Raw genomic sequence first — 16354 nt, forward strand, 5'->3', positions numbered from 1 at the left:
AGAAATGGCTTATCTAGTTCCCAAAAATCCTATTCTTGCAAATTTTTATGGGATTCCCAAGTCTCACAAAAATGTATTTCCACCTCCCATGCGCCCAATAGTTTCGGGACGAGGATCCCTATGTGAGAGACTCAGGCTGTAATTTTCTATCTACCCAATTGCTGTGGTAGTTCAAATCCCCGGATATATTCCTAATAGCAATAAAGTCATTCAAATATTAGCAGGACACAAATGGGGGGCAGATAAAACCTGGGTAACTTGCGATGTCAAAGCATTGTATTCCTCTATCCCTCACCATTTGGCGCTACAGGCACTTGCATTTCACCTTAGCTCTCATGCACAATATAATGATTCTCTAAGAGCCTTTTTGATGGAAGCAACATTATAATGAATGCAAACTTGGGACAACCCCTTTTAAGATCAGGCAGAGAACAGATCACAGGCATGGCTTCATAGGCAATCTGCAATGGAAGCCCTGAGAGTGTGCAGAAGGCCCCCAGCTGCCATTGTAACCGTTAGGGACCTCCAAACTTCGATCGGAGCATTTAAAGGGTTAATATGTTGCAGGCGGGTGTCAGCTATACCAGACAGCATTGTATAGAGTAGAATCGGCCCAGAACCCATTCCATACAAACCCCAAACCTCCATGACTTAACAGTACATCAAGGAGCATTTAGGGGTTAATGTTGTGCATAATTTATATGCGACCTTTATGGTCCCATCTACTTTGCATGTAGTGATGCGACCGCTTTCATCATCATTTGCGATATAACAAGATGGCGGCCTGTGGAGCACTTATTGTGACATCATAGGATGAGAGAATTCTAAACATTGTGACATCACCGCATTCTGATCACGAGGCGAGGACGAAGAGAGAGGATGCAGCGCAGGTAACACCATCACTTTCCGGAAGTCGCAGAGCTGCTGGCTACCAGGCAATGTGCGTGAGGAACGGGCCAACCTAGACGGACAGTAAGCAAGACCCGAGTTCATGGCATTAAGTGAAAGATTAAGGAAGATACTGCGGAACTACCCAACACCACACGCTACCAACCCGCCAAACATGGACGATCTGTGAGTAGCCCAGCCCATGCCCAGCCTGCGCCCCACCACAAAGCGCCCTCACCCTGCAGGCAGCCTCACAGCGCCCTCAGGCCGCAGGCAGCCGCACAGCGCCCTCAGCCCGCAGGCAGCCGCACAGCGCCCTCAGCCCGCAGGCAGCCGCACAGCTCCCTCATCCCGCAGGCAGCCGCACAGCGCCCTCACCCCGCAGGCAGCCGCACAGCGCCCTCAGCCCGCACGCAGGCGCACAGCGCCCTCACCCCGCACGCAGGCGCACAGCGCCCTCACCCCGCACGCAGGCGCACAGCGCCCTCACCCCGCACAGCACACCCCAGCTCTACAGAGAGATGCTGCAATGAAGCAAGCATTATCCTCCATTTGCTGCGACAACAATTCTGAATGAATGAAGGCTGTAATTCTGGAAGTACTGATCATGTGACCATGACCTGACAACCAGGATCGCTCATTCATCCACTGGAACAGCAAATGATTCTTCCCTTGGACGGGTGCAGTCACACAGCGTCCCACCCTGCGCCCCGCCACACAGCGCCCTCACCCAACAGGCAGCCGCACAGCGCATTCACCCTGCACGCAGCCACACAGCGCCCCCCAGCTCTACAGAGAGATGCTGCAATCAAGCAAGCATTATCCTCCATTTGCTGTGACAACAATTCTGAATGAATGAAGGCTGTAATTCTGGAAGTACTGATCATGTGACCATGACCTGAAACCAGGATTGCTCATTCATCCACTGGAACAGCAAATGATTCTTCCCTTGGACGGGTGCAGTCACACAGCGTCCCACCCTGCGCCCCGCCACACAGCGCCCTCACCCAACAGGCAGCCGCACAGCGCATTCACCCTGCACGCAGCCGCACAGCGCCCCCCCGCTCTACAGAGAGATGCTGCAATGAAGCAAGCATTATCCTCCATTTGCTGTGACAACAATTCTGAATGAATGAAGGCTGTAATTCTGGAAGTACTGATCATGTGACCATGACCTGACAACCAGGATCGCTCATTCATCCACTGGAACAGCAAATGATTCTTCCCTTGGACGGGTGCAGTCACACAGCGTCCCACCCTGCGCCCCGCAACACAGCGCCCTCACCCAACAGGCAGCCGCACAGCGCATTTACCCTGCACGCAGCCACACAGCGCCCCCCCAGCTCTACAGAGAGATGCTGCAATGAAGCAAGCATTATCCTCCATTTGCTGTGACAACAATTCTGAATGAATGAAGGCTGTAATTCTGGAAGTACTGATCATGTGACCATGACCTGACAACCAGGATCGCTCATTCATCCACTGGAACAGCAAATGATTCTTCCCTTGGACGGGTGCAGTCACACAGCGTCCCACCCTGTGCCCCGCCACACAGCGCCCTCACCCAACAGGCAGCCGCACAGCGCATTCACCCTGCACGCAGCCGCACAGCGCCCCCCAGCTCTACAGAGAGATGCTGCAATCAAGCAAGCATTATCCTCCATTTGCTGCGACAACAATTCTGAATGAATGAAGGCTGTAATTCTGGAAGTACTGATCATGTGACCATGACCTGACAACCAGGATCGCTCATTCATCCACTGGAACAGCAAATGATTCTTCCCTTGGACGGGTGCAGTCACACAGCGTCCCACCCTGCGCCCCGCCACACAGCGCCCTCACCCAACAGGCAGCCGCACAGCGCATTCACCCTGCACGCAGCCACACAGCGCCCCCCAGCTCTACAGAGAGATGCTGCAATCAAGCAAGCATTATCCTCCATTTGCTGTGACAACAATTCTGAATGAATGAAGGCTGTAATTCTGGAAGTACTGATCATGTGACCATGACCTGACAACCAGGATTGCTCATTCATCCACTGGAACAGCAAATGATTCTTCCCTTGGACGGGTGCAGTCACACAGCGTCCCACCCTGCGCCCCGCCACACAGCGCCCTCACCCAACAGGCAGCCGCACAGCGCATTCACCCTGCACGCAGCCGCACAGCGCCCCCCCCCCCCCCGCTCTACAGAGAGATGCTGCAATGAAGCAAGCATTATCCTCCATTTGCTGTGACAACAATTCTGAATGAATGAAGGCTGTAATTCTGGAAGTACTGATCATGTGACCATGACCTGACAACCAGGATCGCTCATTCATCCACTGGAACAGCAAATGATTCTTCCCTTGGACGGGTGCAGTCACACAGCGTCCCACCCTGCGCCCCGCAACACAGCGCCCTCACCCAACAGGCAGCCGCACAGCGCATTTACCCTGCACGCAGCCATACAGCGCCCCCCAGCTCTACAGAGAGATGCTGCAATGAAGCAAGCATTATCCTCCATTTGCTGTGACAACAATTCTGCATGAATGAAGGCTGTAATTCTGGAAGTACTGATCATGTGACCATGACCTGACAACCAGGATCGCTCATTCATCCACTGGAACAGCAATTGATTCTTCCCTTGGACGGGTGCAGTCACACAGCGTCCCACCCTGCGCCCCGCCACACAGCGCCCTCACCCAACAGGCAGCCGCACAGCGCATTCACCCTGCACGCAGCCACACAGCGCCCCCCAGCTCTACAGAGAGATGCTGCAATGAAGCAAGCATTATCCTCCATTTGCTGTGACAACAATTCTGAATGAATGAAGGCTGTAATTCTGGAAGTACTGATCATGTGACCATGACCTGACAACCAGGATCGCTCATTCATCCACTGGAACAGCAAATGATTCTTCCCTTGGACGGGTGCAGTCACACAGCGCACTCACCCCGCACGCAGCCGCACAGCGCCCTCACCCAACAGGCAGCCGCACAGCGCATTCACCCTGCACGCAGCCACACAGCGCCCCCCAGCTCTACAGAGAGATGCTGCAATCAAGCAAGCATTATCCTCCATTTGCTGTGACAACAATTCTGAATGAATGAAGGCTGTAATTCTGGAAGTACTGATCATGTGACCATGACCTGACAACCAGGATCGCTCATTCATCCACTGAAACAGCAAATGATTCTTCCCTCGGACTATAAGGGGGGTGCAGTCACACACCGTCCCACCCTGTACCCTGCCATACAGCGCCCTCACCCTGCACCCCGCCACACAACACTCTCACCCTGCACCCCGCCATACAGCGCCGTCACCATGCACCCTACCACACAGCGTCTACTAGCTGTACACCCAGCCAGCAACTTCATTTGGACACCCACACAGCGCGCCCCCTCCAGCTCTACATGTACAATGCCCACCACCATCACACTATCATCAGCGGCTCTGATCCAGGGTTCTAGGACTGATCGCCTTTTCCCGGGGTCAAGAAGGAATTTTTCCCCTGTGACACAAATTGGCTAAAAGTGTCGAGGGATTTTTCGCCTTCTTTTGGATCTGCAGCCTTAGGGAAGCCATAACACTAAAATGTTGAAAACCTTAAATAAATAAAGTCTTTTATAATTGACACTTCTCTTAAGTTTTTATTTTAGAGCATGCGAGAATTTATTTTCTGGTGAAGGTTGATTTCAGACAATACTTTCTAAATAAACCATTTCTTAAATTTATGGAATTGAATCCAAATACATATGGGTGAGAAAATGGTTGTTTGCAGCAAAGTTGTAGCTAGACGGAGGTCAGGGAGGGATCAGAGGGGGCATGTGCCCCAGGTGCCAGGGGGGCCTTGATGAGGTATGTAAATGAGGGATGAGAGGGAGCACGTGCCCCAGGTGCCGGGGGAAGCCTTGGTGAGGTATGTAAATGAGGGATGAAAGGGAGCACGTGCCCCAGGTGCCAGGGGGAGGCCTTGATAAGGTATGTAAATGCAGGGCAAGTGCAACAAACTGAATATTTGCCCCATGTGAAGGCAATTACAGCTCTGGTTTCCACAAAGATATGAATATTAACACGTAAGCCACAAACTGCAGTGCAGCCTGTACGGCAAGCCCAAGGGAAGATATTGTATGTGTAAACCCAGGATCAGAGACACTTGAGATGATCACAGATCCTGGGCATAACCAGACAACCAACCCATCATGTCCTCCTTCCTGATGTGAAGCGATACACTGATTAGTAACACGCAGGGTGGTGAATCCCAAGTGGTTCCCCATTAAGAAAACAACTGCAACCACATTTAGTGTAAACAACGCAACTTTACTAAATGCAACCGCCAACAAGTCGTACAGAAATCTAAAGAAAAGCTTAAACGTTGCAAGCTTATAATACGAGAAAGACTGTTTGTTCTCCTCTACTCTGTTCCTGCTTACTTCACAGGAGCCCCTGTAGAGCATGTTGCTTTATAGATGCCTGATTGTCCTATAATCCCCTATAGTGTCAACATCCCTAAATTAGGCCACTCCCACTAGCCAATCAATCCCATGATACAGCTCTTCCCCAGCACGCATGCTCGCTATCTCTGGCAGTTCCATAGGGATGTAGAAGAAGCAATGTGTATGCTTGACCGCCACTCCATTCATCCATGAAAAACAAAGAACCCCAATTCTTCTCATTGGTAGGTGTACTAGCAACTGGACCTTCACTGATTAAACACTTATTCCCTCATCCTGTGTATAGGGGATAAGTTATAATCTTGCTAGAACCCCTTTAAGGCCCTGGGACCAGAACTAAACTTCATGTGTAGCAGTAAGGAGAGCTCTAAGGCCTCATGTCCACTAGCTAAATGGAATTGCGGAATCCGCAGCGGATTTTGCCCATAGGGAATCATTGGCCATCCACGGTCCATTAAATTGAATTTTGCACCCGCGGATGGCATTTTAAAAGAATTGCATTTTTCATGCGCGGGAGAAAAAAAGCGGCATGCTCGATTCTGCCTCGCATTCCGCGCGAATCAGCAACATTGCTATCACATTGAAAGCAATGTGTGCGGATATCTGCATGCAAAAAAAATACCACTTAAAGCAAATACGCGGCAGATTCTGCGCGGATTGTATTTTTTCAAGTGGACATGAGGCCTTAGGCTTTGTCCGACACTTCTATGTACCCAGTTGTGTGTCCGCATGGCCTCAGCTGGGGTGGTAGAGATGGCCATAAACATTATATATAAGACGTTTAGTTCAAATTAGTTTTCCATACTAAAGCATTTCAACCTTTTTAAAAGTTACTTTATCTTAACATTTCTCACCTCAACCCATAAAAACATTAAAAGAAGTGCAGGGTAGTTCTGTTGCTGAACTGGAAATAGCTGAACCCACAGAAGCCCTGTGCAACATATAATCACTTTGGTCAAAACTCCCTAAACCACTTAGGGGCACCTCACAGTGTGAAGTGAAATACATTTGAACCCATTCTTCTACCCTAAACCACCAGGAAAACTAGGAGATAAATGTACGAGGCTGGGAGACCGACCACCGGGACCTCCAGTGATCACGAGAATGGCAGTCCCCTAGCCCCCTTGTGAATAGAGTTATACTGCTAATGTGTGAGCACGGCTCTATTTCCATGGAACTGATAGATAGCCAACCATTTACTACCTTGTTCAAGCTGCAATTGATAAAATATCAATATATATAGAATATATACATCAAAAGTATATGTAAGGAATATGTTGGCAATTAAAGGGTTATTCCGTGCTTTTAGCATTGATGACCTATCCCCAGGATAGAGCACCAACAGTCAACCAGCGGGGATCCGCCGCTCAGAATCCCCGCTACATTAGTTTATCCTCTGGCTCACTGTCAGTACAGCGGGGCTGGATATAGTCATTGGTAGTCAAGGCTAGAAATGCAATAGATAGCTTCCCCCCTCACCAAAACCAACAGGAGCGATGCCTCCCATTTCACCTTTGGCTCTGACTGCAATGAGAATCCGGAAGTGTAATTGAAAGCATCACTCCCACTGATCTCAATGGGAATGAAGCCACCTACCACACTCCTGACCCAGACCACCAATGACAATGTCCAGCTTGCTGCACTGACAAGCCGGACAATCAGCTGATCGGCAGCGAATCGAAGTGGCGGACCCCAGCTGGTCAACCACTGACAACCCATCCCGAGGACATCACATCCTCAGCATTAGCCTGCAATACCCCCTTATAGTGGAAGGATTGATTTTGGGACCCACTGACACAAGAGAAAGGACAATAAAGCAGACAGAAGTATTAAAAACAAATAAAAAGGTCCCTTCCATTTCTGGTCTATAGCGGTCTCCAAAAACTGCCATCGCTCTAGAGACCCAGAGCCCATTGTAAATGAAGCCCTGGATTTCTATCGAGGCAGGAGTCACGTCAAATCAGGGTAAAGGTCCCAGGCATCTCATCAGATCCATAGGCGAGCCTCCTGCCCATATACTCTCAGCCCGTCTTATATACTATTTACAAAAATGGTCTACACGCTCGTGTGCACATAGACATTTTATTGTTCATCGTGCTGACTCATCTTAATTCACTATTACCACTGGGGCCGCTATGGGGGGTTGGGGGGCACTATTACTGCTTAGGCAATTGTGGGGGTCGTTGTTACTGCAGAGGCCACTGTGGGGGGTCACTATTACTACAGAGGCCACTATGGGGAGTCACTATTACTGCAGAGGCCACTGTGTGGGGGGGGGTCACTATTACTGCAGAGGCCACTGTGGGGGGGGGGGGGGAGGGGGGCTCACTATTACTGCAGAGGCCACTGTGGGGGGGGGTCACTATTACTGCAGAGGCCACTGTGGGGGGGGGGTCACTATTACTGCAGAGGCCACTGTGGGGGGGGGGTCACTATTAATGCAGAGGCCACTGTGGGGGGGGGGGTCACTATTACTGCAGAGGCCACATGTGGGGGGTCACTATTACCTCAGAGACCACTGAGGGGGGGGGGGTCACTATTACTGCACAGGCCACTGTGTGTGTGTGGGGGGGTCACTATTACTGCAGAGGCCACTGTGGGGGGGGTCACTATTACTGCAGAGGCCACTGTGGGGGGGGGGTCACTATTAATGCAGAGGCCACTGTGGGGGGTGTGTCCACTATTACTGCAGAGGCCACATGTGGGGGGTCACTATTACCTCAGAGACCACTGAGGGGGGGGGGGGGTCACTATTACTGCACAGGTCACTGTGTGTGTGTGGGGGGGTCACTATTACTGCAGAGGCCACTGTGGGGGGGGTCACTATTATTGCAGAGGCCACTGTGGGGTGGTCACTATTACTGCAGAGGCCACTGTGGGGGGGCACTATTACTGCAGAGGCCACTGTGGGGGGTCACTAAACTGCAGAGACCACTGTGGGGGAACACTTACTGCAGAGGCCACTGTGGGGAACACTATTACTGCAGAGGCCACTGTGGGGAACACTATTACTGCAGGGGCCACTGTGGGGAACACTATTACTGCAGGGGCCACTGTGGGGAACACTATTACTGCAGGGGCCACTGTGGGGAACACTATTACTACTGGGGCCACTGTGGGGAACACTATTACTACTGGGGCCACTGTGGGGAACACTATTACTACTGGGGCCACTGTGGGGAACACTATTACTACTGGGGCCACTGTGGGGAACACTATTACTACTGGGGCCACTGTGGGGGACACTTACTACTGGGGCAACTGTGGGGGACACTTACTACTGGGGCCACTGTGGGGGACACTTACTACTGGGGCCACTGTGGGGGACACTTACTACTGGGGCCACTGTGGGGGACACTTACTACTGGGGCCACTGTGGGGGACACTTACTACTGGGGCCACTGTGGGGAACACTTACTACTGGGGCCACTGTGGGGAACACTTACTACTGGGGCCACTGTGGGGAACACTTACTACTGGGGCCACTGTGGGGAACACTTACTACTGGGGCCACTGTGGGGAACACTTACTACTGGGGCCACTGTGGGGAACACTTACTACTGGGGCCACTGTGGGGAAGACGTACTACTGGGGCCACTGTGGGGAACACTTACAACTGGGGCCACTGTGGAGAACACTTACTACTGGGGCCACTGTGGAGAACACTTACTACTGGGGCCACTGTGGGGAACACGTACTACTGGGGCTGATGCCAGGAGCAGCGGCACGAGACGGAGGCATGAGCAGGGGGCTAAAGGGGACAGCGGAGCAGCTCAGCAGCCGATACCAGCACTATAAGAGCAGTGAGGGCTCCCACCCACTAGCGTTTTTTTCTCCACTGCGCTGCGAGAGCAGTCCGAAAAACCGCTGGGATATCGCTGCGACAGTCTTATCAATGGGGCCAGCGGCAGCAGCGCTAGCCCCATTGAAAAGATATGGAGAATGACGCGGACTTCTGCCACAGCTGTGACAGCTGTGGCAGGAGTTTCCTTCTTCCCCGCGGGGACCGCGGGGATAAAGGAGCTCTCTGTCACAGCTGTGGCAGAAGACAGCGGCATGCTATCCCATTGCTTTCAATGGGATCGACACTGCTGCCGATCCCATTGAAAGCAGTGGTTTCTGATAAGCCCTGCAGAATGATTATCGGAGAAGGGCTTGAAATATAAGCCCTTCCTCAATAATCATAAAAAAGAGGTTAAAAAAAATAATTAAAAAAGTTACTCACCTCTCCTGCTGTCAGCTGCGTCCTCCGGCAGAAGTCAGCGGCATTCTCCATATCTTTTCAATGGGGCTAGCGCTGCTGCCGCTGGCCCCATTGAAGAGACTGGCGATGTCGCAGCGATATCCCAGCGATTTTGGGATATCTGCCTGCGTTTTTCTCGCACTGCAATGCGAGACTTTAACTTTAGAATCGCATCGCAGTGGAGAAAAAAAAACGCCAGTGGATGGGAGCCCTGAGAGTGTGGAACTCACTGCCTGAGGACATGGTGATGGCAAAATCCAAAGAGCAGTTTAAGAGGGGACTAGATGTCTTTCTAGAACGCTATGATATTACCCTGTTGTACCACTTCTAGCTTGGAAACAAGATGTGATACAGATCGGGCATGGAAGCTTTTGTACCTTGTTGTACCACTTCTAGCTTGAATATAAGATGTGACAGGGGCAGACATGTAGACTCTAGTACTCTGTTGTACCATCTCTCGCTTGGATACAAGATGGTTTACAGGGGGCATGGAAGCCCTAATACACTGTTGTGCCATCTGTAGCTTGGATAGTAGATGTGATACAGGTGGGCATGGAGGCCCTAATACCCACCCTGTTGTACCGCTTCTAGCTTGGATACAAGATGCGATATAGGGCGGGCATGAAGGCTTTAGTACCCTGTTGTACCACTTTTAGCTTGGATACAAGATGTGAAACAGGTGACTATGTTGGCTCTAGTACCCTGCTGCACGGCTTCTAGTTAGGATGCAAGATGAGACACAGGCAGGCATGGAGGCTCTAGTACCCTGTTATACCACCTCTAGCTTGGATACTAGATGTGATACAGGCGGACATGGAGGCTCTAATACCCTGTTATACCACCTCTACCTTGGATACTAGATGTGATACGGGCGGGCATGGAGGCTATGGTACCCTTTTATACCACTTCGAGCTTAAAAACAAGAAGTGAAACAGGTGTCTTTGGAGGCTCTAGTATCCTGTTGCACCACTTCTAGCTTGGATACAAGATGTGATATAGGCAGGCATGGCGCCTCTAGTACCCTGTTTTAACACTTTTAGCTTGAATACAAGATGTTAGACAGTTGTCTATGGAGGCTCTAGTATCCTGTTGTCCAGCTTCTGGCTTACAATATGTGAAAGAGGCGGGCATTTAGAATCTAGTTCCCTGTTTTACCACCTCTCACTTGGATAAACGATTTGATACAGGTGGGCACGGTGACTCTAGTATCCTGTTGTAACAATTCTAGCTTGGATAAACAATTTGATACAGGTAGGCATGGAGGCTCTAGTACCCTGTTGTGCCATTCTACCTTGGATACAAGATGTCATGCAGGGGGTATGGAAGCTATACTACGTTGTTGTACCACCTCTAGCTGGATAGCAGATGTGACACGGACGGGCATGGAGGCTTTAGTACCCTGTTGTACTGCCTCTAGCTTAGATACTAGATGTGATACAGGCGGACATGGAGGCTTTAGTACCCTGTTGTACTGCCTCTAGCTTAGATACTAGATGTGATACAGGCGGGCATGGAGGCTTTAGTACCCTGTTGTACTGCCTCTAGCTTAGATACTAGATGTGATACAGGCGGACATGGAGGCTGTAGTTCCCTGTTGTACTACCTTTATGGTACCTCCACACGGACACTAAAATTGCATGTTTTTTGCTCTATGCGAGAGTGAGTAAAAAAGCTGATTTATGAAAGCAATGCCTTTCGATGGTTTCATTTACAACTGTGATGTGTTCTCAGTTGCGATAGCCAAAAATCTTGGCATGTTTTATTTTTCGGCTTTTTTTGCATCAATAATATGAAGCCATCTTTTCATCGATTTCGGTGTAAAAAGGCATGACCACTTTACAAAGCAGATACACATTTGTCCTTTCACTGCATTTTGGCACCGACCAAAAATGTAACGCCCATGTGAAGGCACACTAAGCTTTGATAGCAGATGTGATACGGTTGGGCACGGAGGCTATAGTACTCTTTTGTAGCACTTCTAGCTTAGATATGGACTCTATGGGTATATGGACTCTAGTACGCTGTCGTACCATCTCTAGCTTGGATAGCAAATGTGATACCGGCGGGCATGGGGGGGGGGTTTAGTAAACAGTTGTACTACTTCTAGCTTGAATACGAGATGTGATACAGGCAAGAATGGACGCTCTGGTACCTCGTTGTACCACTTATAGTTTGGATGGGGAGCATGTACATGCCATCACCACTCTGGAGGCAATGGTGAACGGGGCAGCAGTACCCATCCAGGAGATGGGCGTGGGTCTCAGTGATCTCACCCCCACCAATCAGATATTTTGCGCTTACAAAATAACTAATGTGTTATAAATATCTATCTTGGGAAAAATCCTTTACATGAGCAAACATAGAAGATTTTCATAAATCCCGTCTTACCGTCGGCTGCATAGCGCTTCTTCTCTTCTACATCGTTTGTGAGATAAAACATGTCGCTGTACGCCGGCGCCAGCCTCCAGAGGAAGTCAACCTTATTTCCGTACTGAAAAAAGACAAAAAAAACTTTCATAACGTGATCTAATTCATCACAAGCTGAAAAAATCTGAGCAGAGAAATGATTAAGTGGGGCCATGATACCGGAAAACACTTCGTACAGGAAACCCAGTCAGTAGGTATATTATCTTGTACATGAAGAAGTGTTGCATCATTTATGCTGGAGGTTTTCCCGAAAACAAACTATTTTTTTCTGGAAAAAAACATTAAAATATACTGAAGTAATGTTCAGAATGTCACTACCAATTCCATCCCTATAAAGGGGTTCTTATGAAGAAGACTTCTGTTCACGGGGCTTATGTAATCCATAGAGTGTCTCCCGCTAGGAGAGCCAGACCGGCAGATCCAGCCTTTACACATCAGCATCTGCGCTAAGTTGCATATAAAAGCCGTTCCAGTATGAGGGAGCGTCGCATTGTGCAGCGGAGGTCACCTTGCAGCTGGCACTGCTGTCAATTATCCGGGCCCATTCGCTGTCATCAAAAAGGAGCTTCTACGGCATTTCCTTACAGCGGCCCGAGCGGTAATCTCAGCTCCTTCAATCCTGGAATTCGTTCAGGGACTGAACCAGTTAATGTATATGGAAGAGCTAGGCGACGAAGGAGCGGAGGGACCCAGGCTAAGTAATCAAGCTTGGGAGTTGTGGAACACGTACCGTGACTCACCGCAGTTCCAGCTGGCGGTGGGATGGTGAGCGATGGGTCTCGGGGGGTGCAGGGAGCCGGCGCCGCGACAGATATAACCAGACGACTTTTAACAGCCAGACCCACGTGGGGCTCTCCCCCCTTTTGCCTTCGTGCTGCTTTCTCTACTCCTGAGAGTCTCTTTTTCTCCCTTATCTCTAATCTTCCCCCAAGTACCTTATGTGTTTGTTGGTCCTTTTCAACGTTGGTTAGCAATTTTGATGTTTGAGAGTACATCTAGTTAAGAGTTGAACGGGTTCAGCAAGTGTAAGAAGGTGCTGGTTACGAGGGCCTAGTGACACACCTTAATTACTTTAGAAGGCGGCCCGCAAGATTTCACCAGAAGGACCTTGTAAATGATGATACAGTTTATTCAGTTATTGTGACATTTGTCATCAAACCCCCAATCACAAGTTGCGGTCCGCGCAACCCGCCATAAAACCAATGTTATCTATTTCTCTCTATCTGTTGTTCTGTTTTATGTGATTAATATGTGAAAATTCCAATAAAAACATATTAAACATAAAAGCCGTTCCATCACAGCTTTTATTATTGTTTATGGTAGGCGCCAATCATCACAACTGATCTTGTGTTATAATGTGTTTGTGCACGGGAGGCGACAGAATACAGCGGGGAGCAGAAAGCTGTAAGAGCATCTGCATGCTTGCCGAGCGGACAGCCACAAGTACAAGGCTGCTCGCATTGAGGTCTATGGACAGCCCTACAGCCGCTATTACATCTCCCTACAACCTTTACGTATTTGTAGTCCACTTAAAGGGGTATTCTGGTTTTAGAAAAGTATTCTGTTACACTTGTATCAAATCCTCGAAGTTCTCAAATCTTACAGCCATTTTCCTTCTTTACCTTCAGTGGATAAAAACCCGTCTTGGTCTGAAAGACCATTTTCATCCAACGATTTGCGCCTTTTTGGAATATTAATGACGGTGACAGATGCCGGGTAACGGCAGATACCTGTCGAAAAGTTAATCTGCGGTGTTGGATTTCTGGCAGTTGTCGGGTCATTAAGAAGTTGTTCCTGTTTAATGACAGATTTGCATCTCATTAACAGAAGCCCGGGCTCGGTCTCCGATCATGGAACAGATCCTTCAGTCGCTTTGTTCAAATTGCCATTTAAAATCATGTATCATCATCATCACAGACAGCAGCCTTCAGAGGCCAACCGCGAACGATCGGTCGTTAACAAAGGCCATCTGAAACCCTTAAGCCCCATTTACCCACAAAGAGGATCGATAAAAATACAATCAAAAGATAGGATGATTGACAGTCCGAGCGATCATTTTGGATAAGCTGCTAATGGGCACTAATAGCCATTAGTGGATTATTAGATTCATTTGCATTAACATGAGCATGCCTTTGATGTATGCAGATAACAGCAGGTGGTCTGTTCTCTGAACACAGCCTCTTTGTTCTGTCACAGGACTGCAGCTGAAAACAATGTTATCAGCGCTCCTGTGGAGAACTCGAGATGCGGCCACCATGGACTTCAGGCTCAAATTACATTGCGTATGAGTAGCGTTTATACGCAAAGTTACTAAGCGACACAGCGGGAAGTAAAAAATGAACAAGGAAACTGCGTGTGTGAGATACGCTGTCATGCAGAGTCAAAAATCGCTGCCGTACACCGGGTTACACAGCGGTAAAGCTCTGCAGTATACACACAGCATTTCACAACACGCTCTTCTGCGCCCGGCCTTTAAGTGCTTGCAACAAGTCAAGCACATGCATGATCTGCACAGGACCACGGGAGATTTTATACTCTGGGAGTAAACAGTGAAAACTTCTATTAAATGACTGCAAGCAGAGGTCTTGTAAACGGAGGAATTCATATAGAAATTATATCAGAAGATTGTAACTCTTTATTATACAAGGGATTCCTTTTATTTGCTGAGATTGAAATACCCTTCTAAGCCTTCAGTCACGGATCTTGTATGTCCAGGTCATTCAGACGGAGCTCCCGGACACAACAATAGGCTTTCATTAGTCAAATGGAGACAAAAGGTCTCCATTTAACTAGGTTTCCGTTAGTTTCTGGCCAGATAGAGCCGTGTAGTCGACTAAGTTATTCTGTCCGGCACAAATGTGGGAAACCAACAGAAACCTGCTGAAATGAAAACGTGCAGCTTTGGTCTCAGCTTTAGTAATGGCAGCCTATGGTTTTGTTCAAGGTCGCCAATGAAACCCATTTGAGGATTCAGACAGAACCAAGAGACATAAAGAGATTTAGCTAAGTCTTAAATATACAATGTGAGTCCACAGGATGTGCCTTATCGGTGTGAAAAGAACTGTTCCAGCGAGTTGCTTTATGGATGGACTACAATAAAATGAGGATTGCAAAGTTTTAAAACTTTGTGGGCAGCATAGGATACGTGGAAGGTGGTGAAATACTTTTCTAGAATGTGACTTAGTACTGTCATGTAACATGTGATTTGGGCTGAGGGGGCATTCACACACAGCGTATTTTAGTGTGGTTCAGCACCAAAATCAGTAGAGCATTTGGTGTACATTTTGGTGCCATTTTTGCCTTCGGACCTGCAGACGATTTCACCCTCTCAATGGAAGATGTGAAGTCTGCTGCGGCTCTATGGTAAACTCAGCATCTAAATCCACACCAATAATCCACATTTGGAAGCAGCTTTTGGTGTATATTTTTCATTGCAGAATATCCACCCCAATTCTGCTAGGTGCGCCCGTACCCTTAGAGAAAGCCTGTTCACGCACCCCGAGCAACTGACAGCCCCCCGTACAGTATATGTATTAGGCCCACAGGAAGGCAGTTCTTTCAGTACCTTTTCCTGCTTGTTCAGTAACACTCTGAAGCCGTCATGTTTATCGGACTCGGAGCCTTTGTGGCTGCTATCCGAGGATGAAGTTCAGCTTCTTCTTTGAGGATTTTAGCCCTTTCGACTTTGACAATTCCCACTCCAGGCTCGTCCTCTGATTCTGCTTCTGGGTCAGTCTGAGCAGTGATGAATCTGCAAGAACATAATAGGAAATTACAATGTATCATTCTCTACAATGTTTATTATAATGGTTACTATGAAGATGAGTGACGGCTACATGACTGCGACAACCATCACTAGTACTGAGGGATGTAATACAGGGAAACAGGAAATAACCTATAATAAGGATGGAAGATGGATCCCCAAGGCTGTAAACACTGAAACCATTCACTTATGTTTGACCTCCTGTGGCATCACATCATACTGCAGGAGCGATCAAAGCATTGTAGGTTCTTGTTCCCTATGGAGGCTAAAAGAAAAAATGAAAAATAAGATCAATTAAGTTTACTAAATTATGAAAAACAAAGTAATAAAAGTTAAAAAAAAACAACCTTCAACCATATTTATAATAAAAAAAATATATAAATAATAAAAGCAAAAATACATATTTGGTATCGCCATGTCTGTAAAAGTTCAACCTACCAAAGTATCACATTATTTACGCCGCACGGTGAACGTCGGCAGAAAAAAAATAAAGAACACCAGAAATTCGCATTTTTGTTCACACTGCAATAAAAAGCGATCAAAAAGTCTTATGTATTACAAAATATCAGCAACGTAAACTACAGGCCGTCCCGCAAGA

General features: G+C 48.4%; 1 long non-coding RNA gene across 1 annotated transcript in view; it reads right to left on the bottom strand.

The window, feature by feature from the left end:
• Nucleotides 1-15615, bottom strand: part of LOC136619787 (uncharacterized) — a 53840-nt gene extending 38225 nt beyond the window's left edge. Inside the window, exons 1-2 of the long non-coding RNA XR_010791030.1 lie at nt 15559-15615; nt 11955-12057 (exon numbers count right to left, since the gene is read on the bottom strand). This is a non-coding gene — a long non-coding RNA (uncharacterized lncRNA). The remainder of the gene's footprint in view (nt 1-11954; nt 12058-15558) is intronic.
• Between the last annotated feature and the right edge of the window lie 739 nt (nt 15616-16354).

Source organism: Eleutherodactylus coqui, chromosome 3, assembly GCF_035609145.1.
Source record: "Eleutherodactylus coqui strain aEleCoq1 chromosome 3, aEleCoq1.hap1, whole genome shotgun sequence".
Taxonomy (NCBI): domain Eukaryota; kingdom Metazoa; phylum Chordata; class Amphibia; order Anura; family Eleutherodactylidae; genus Eleutherodactylus; species Eleutherodactylus coqui.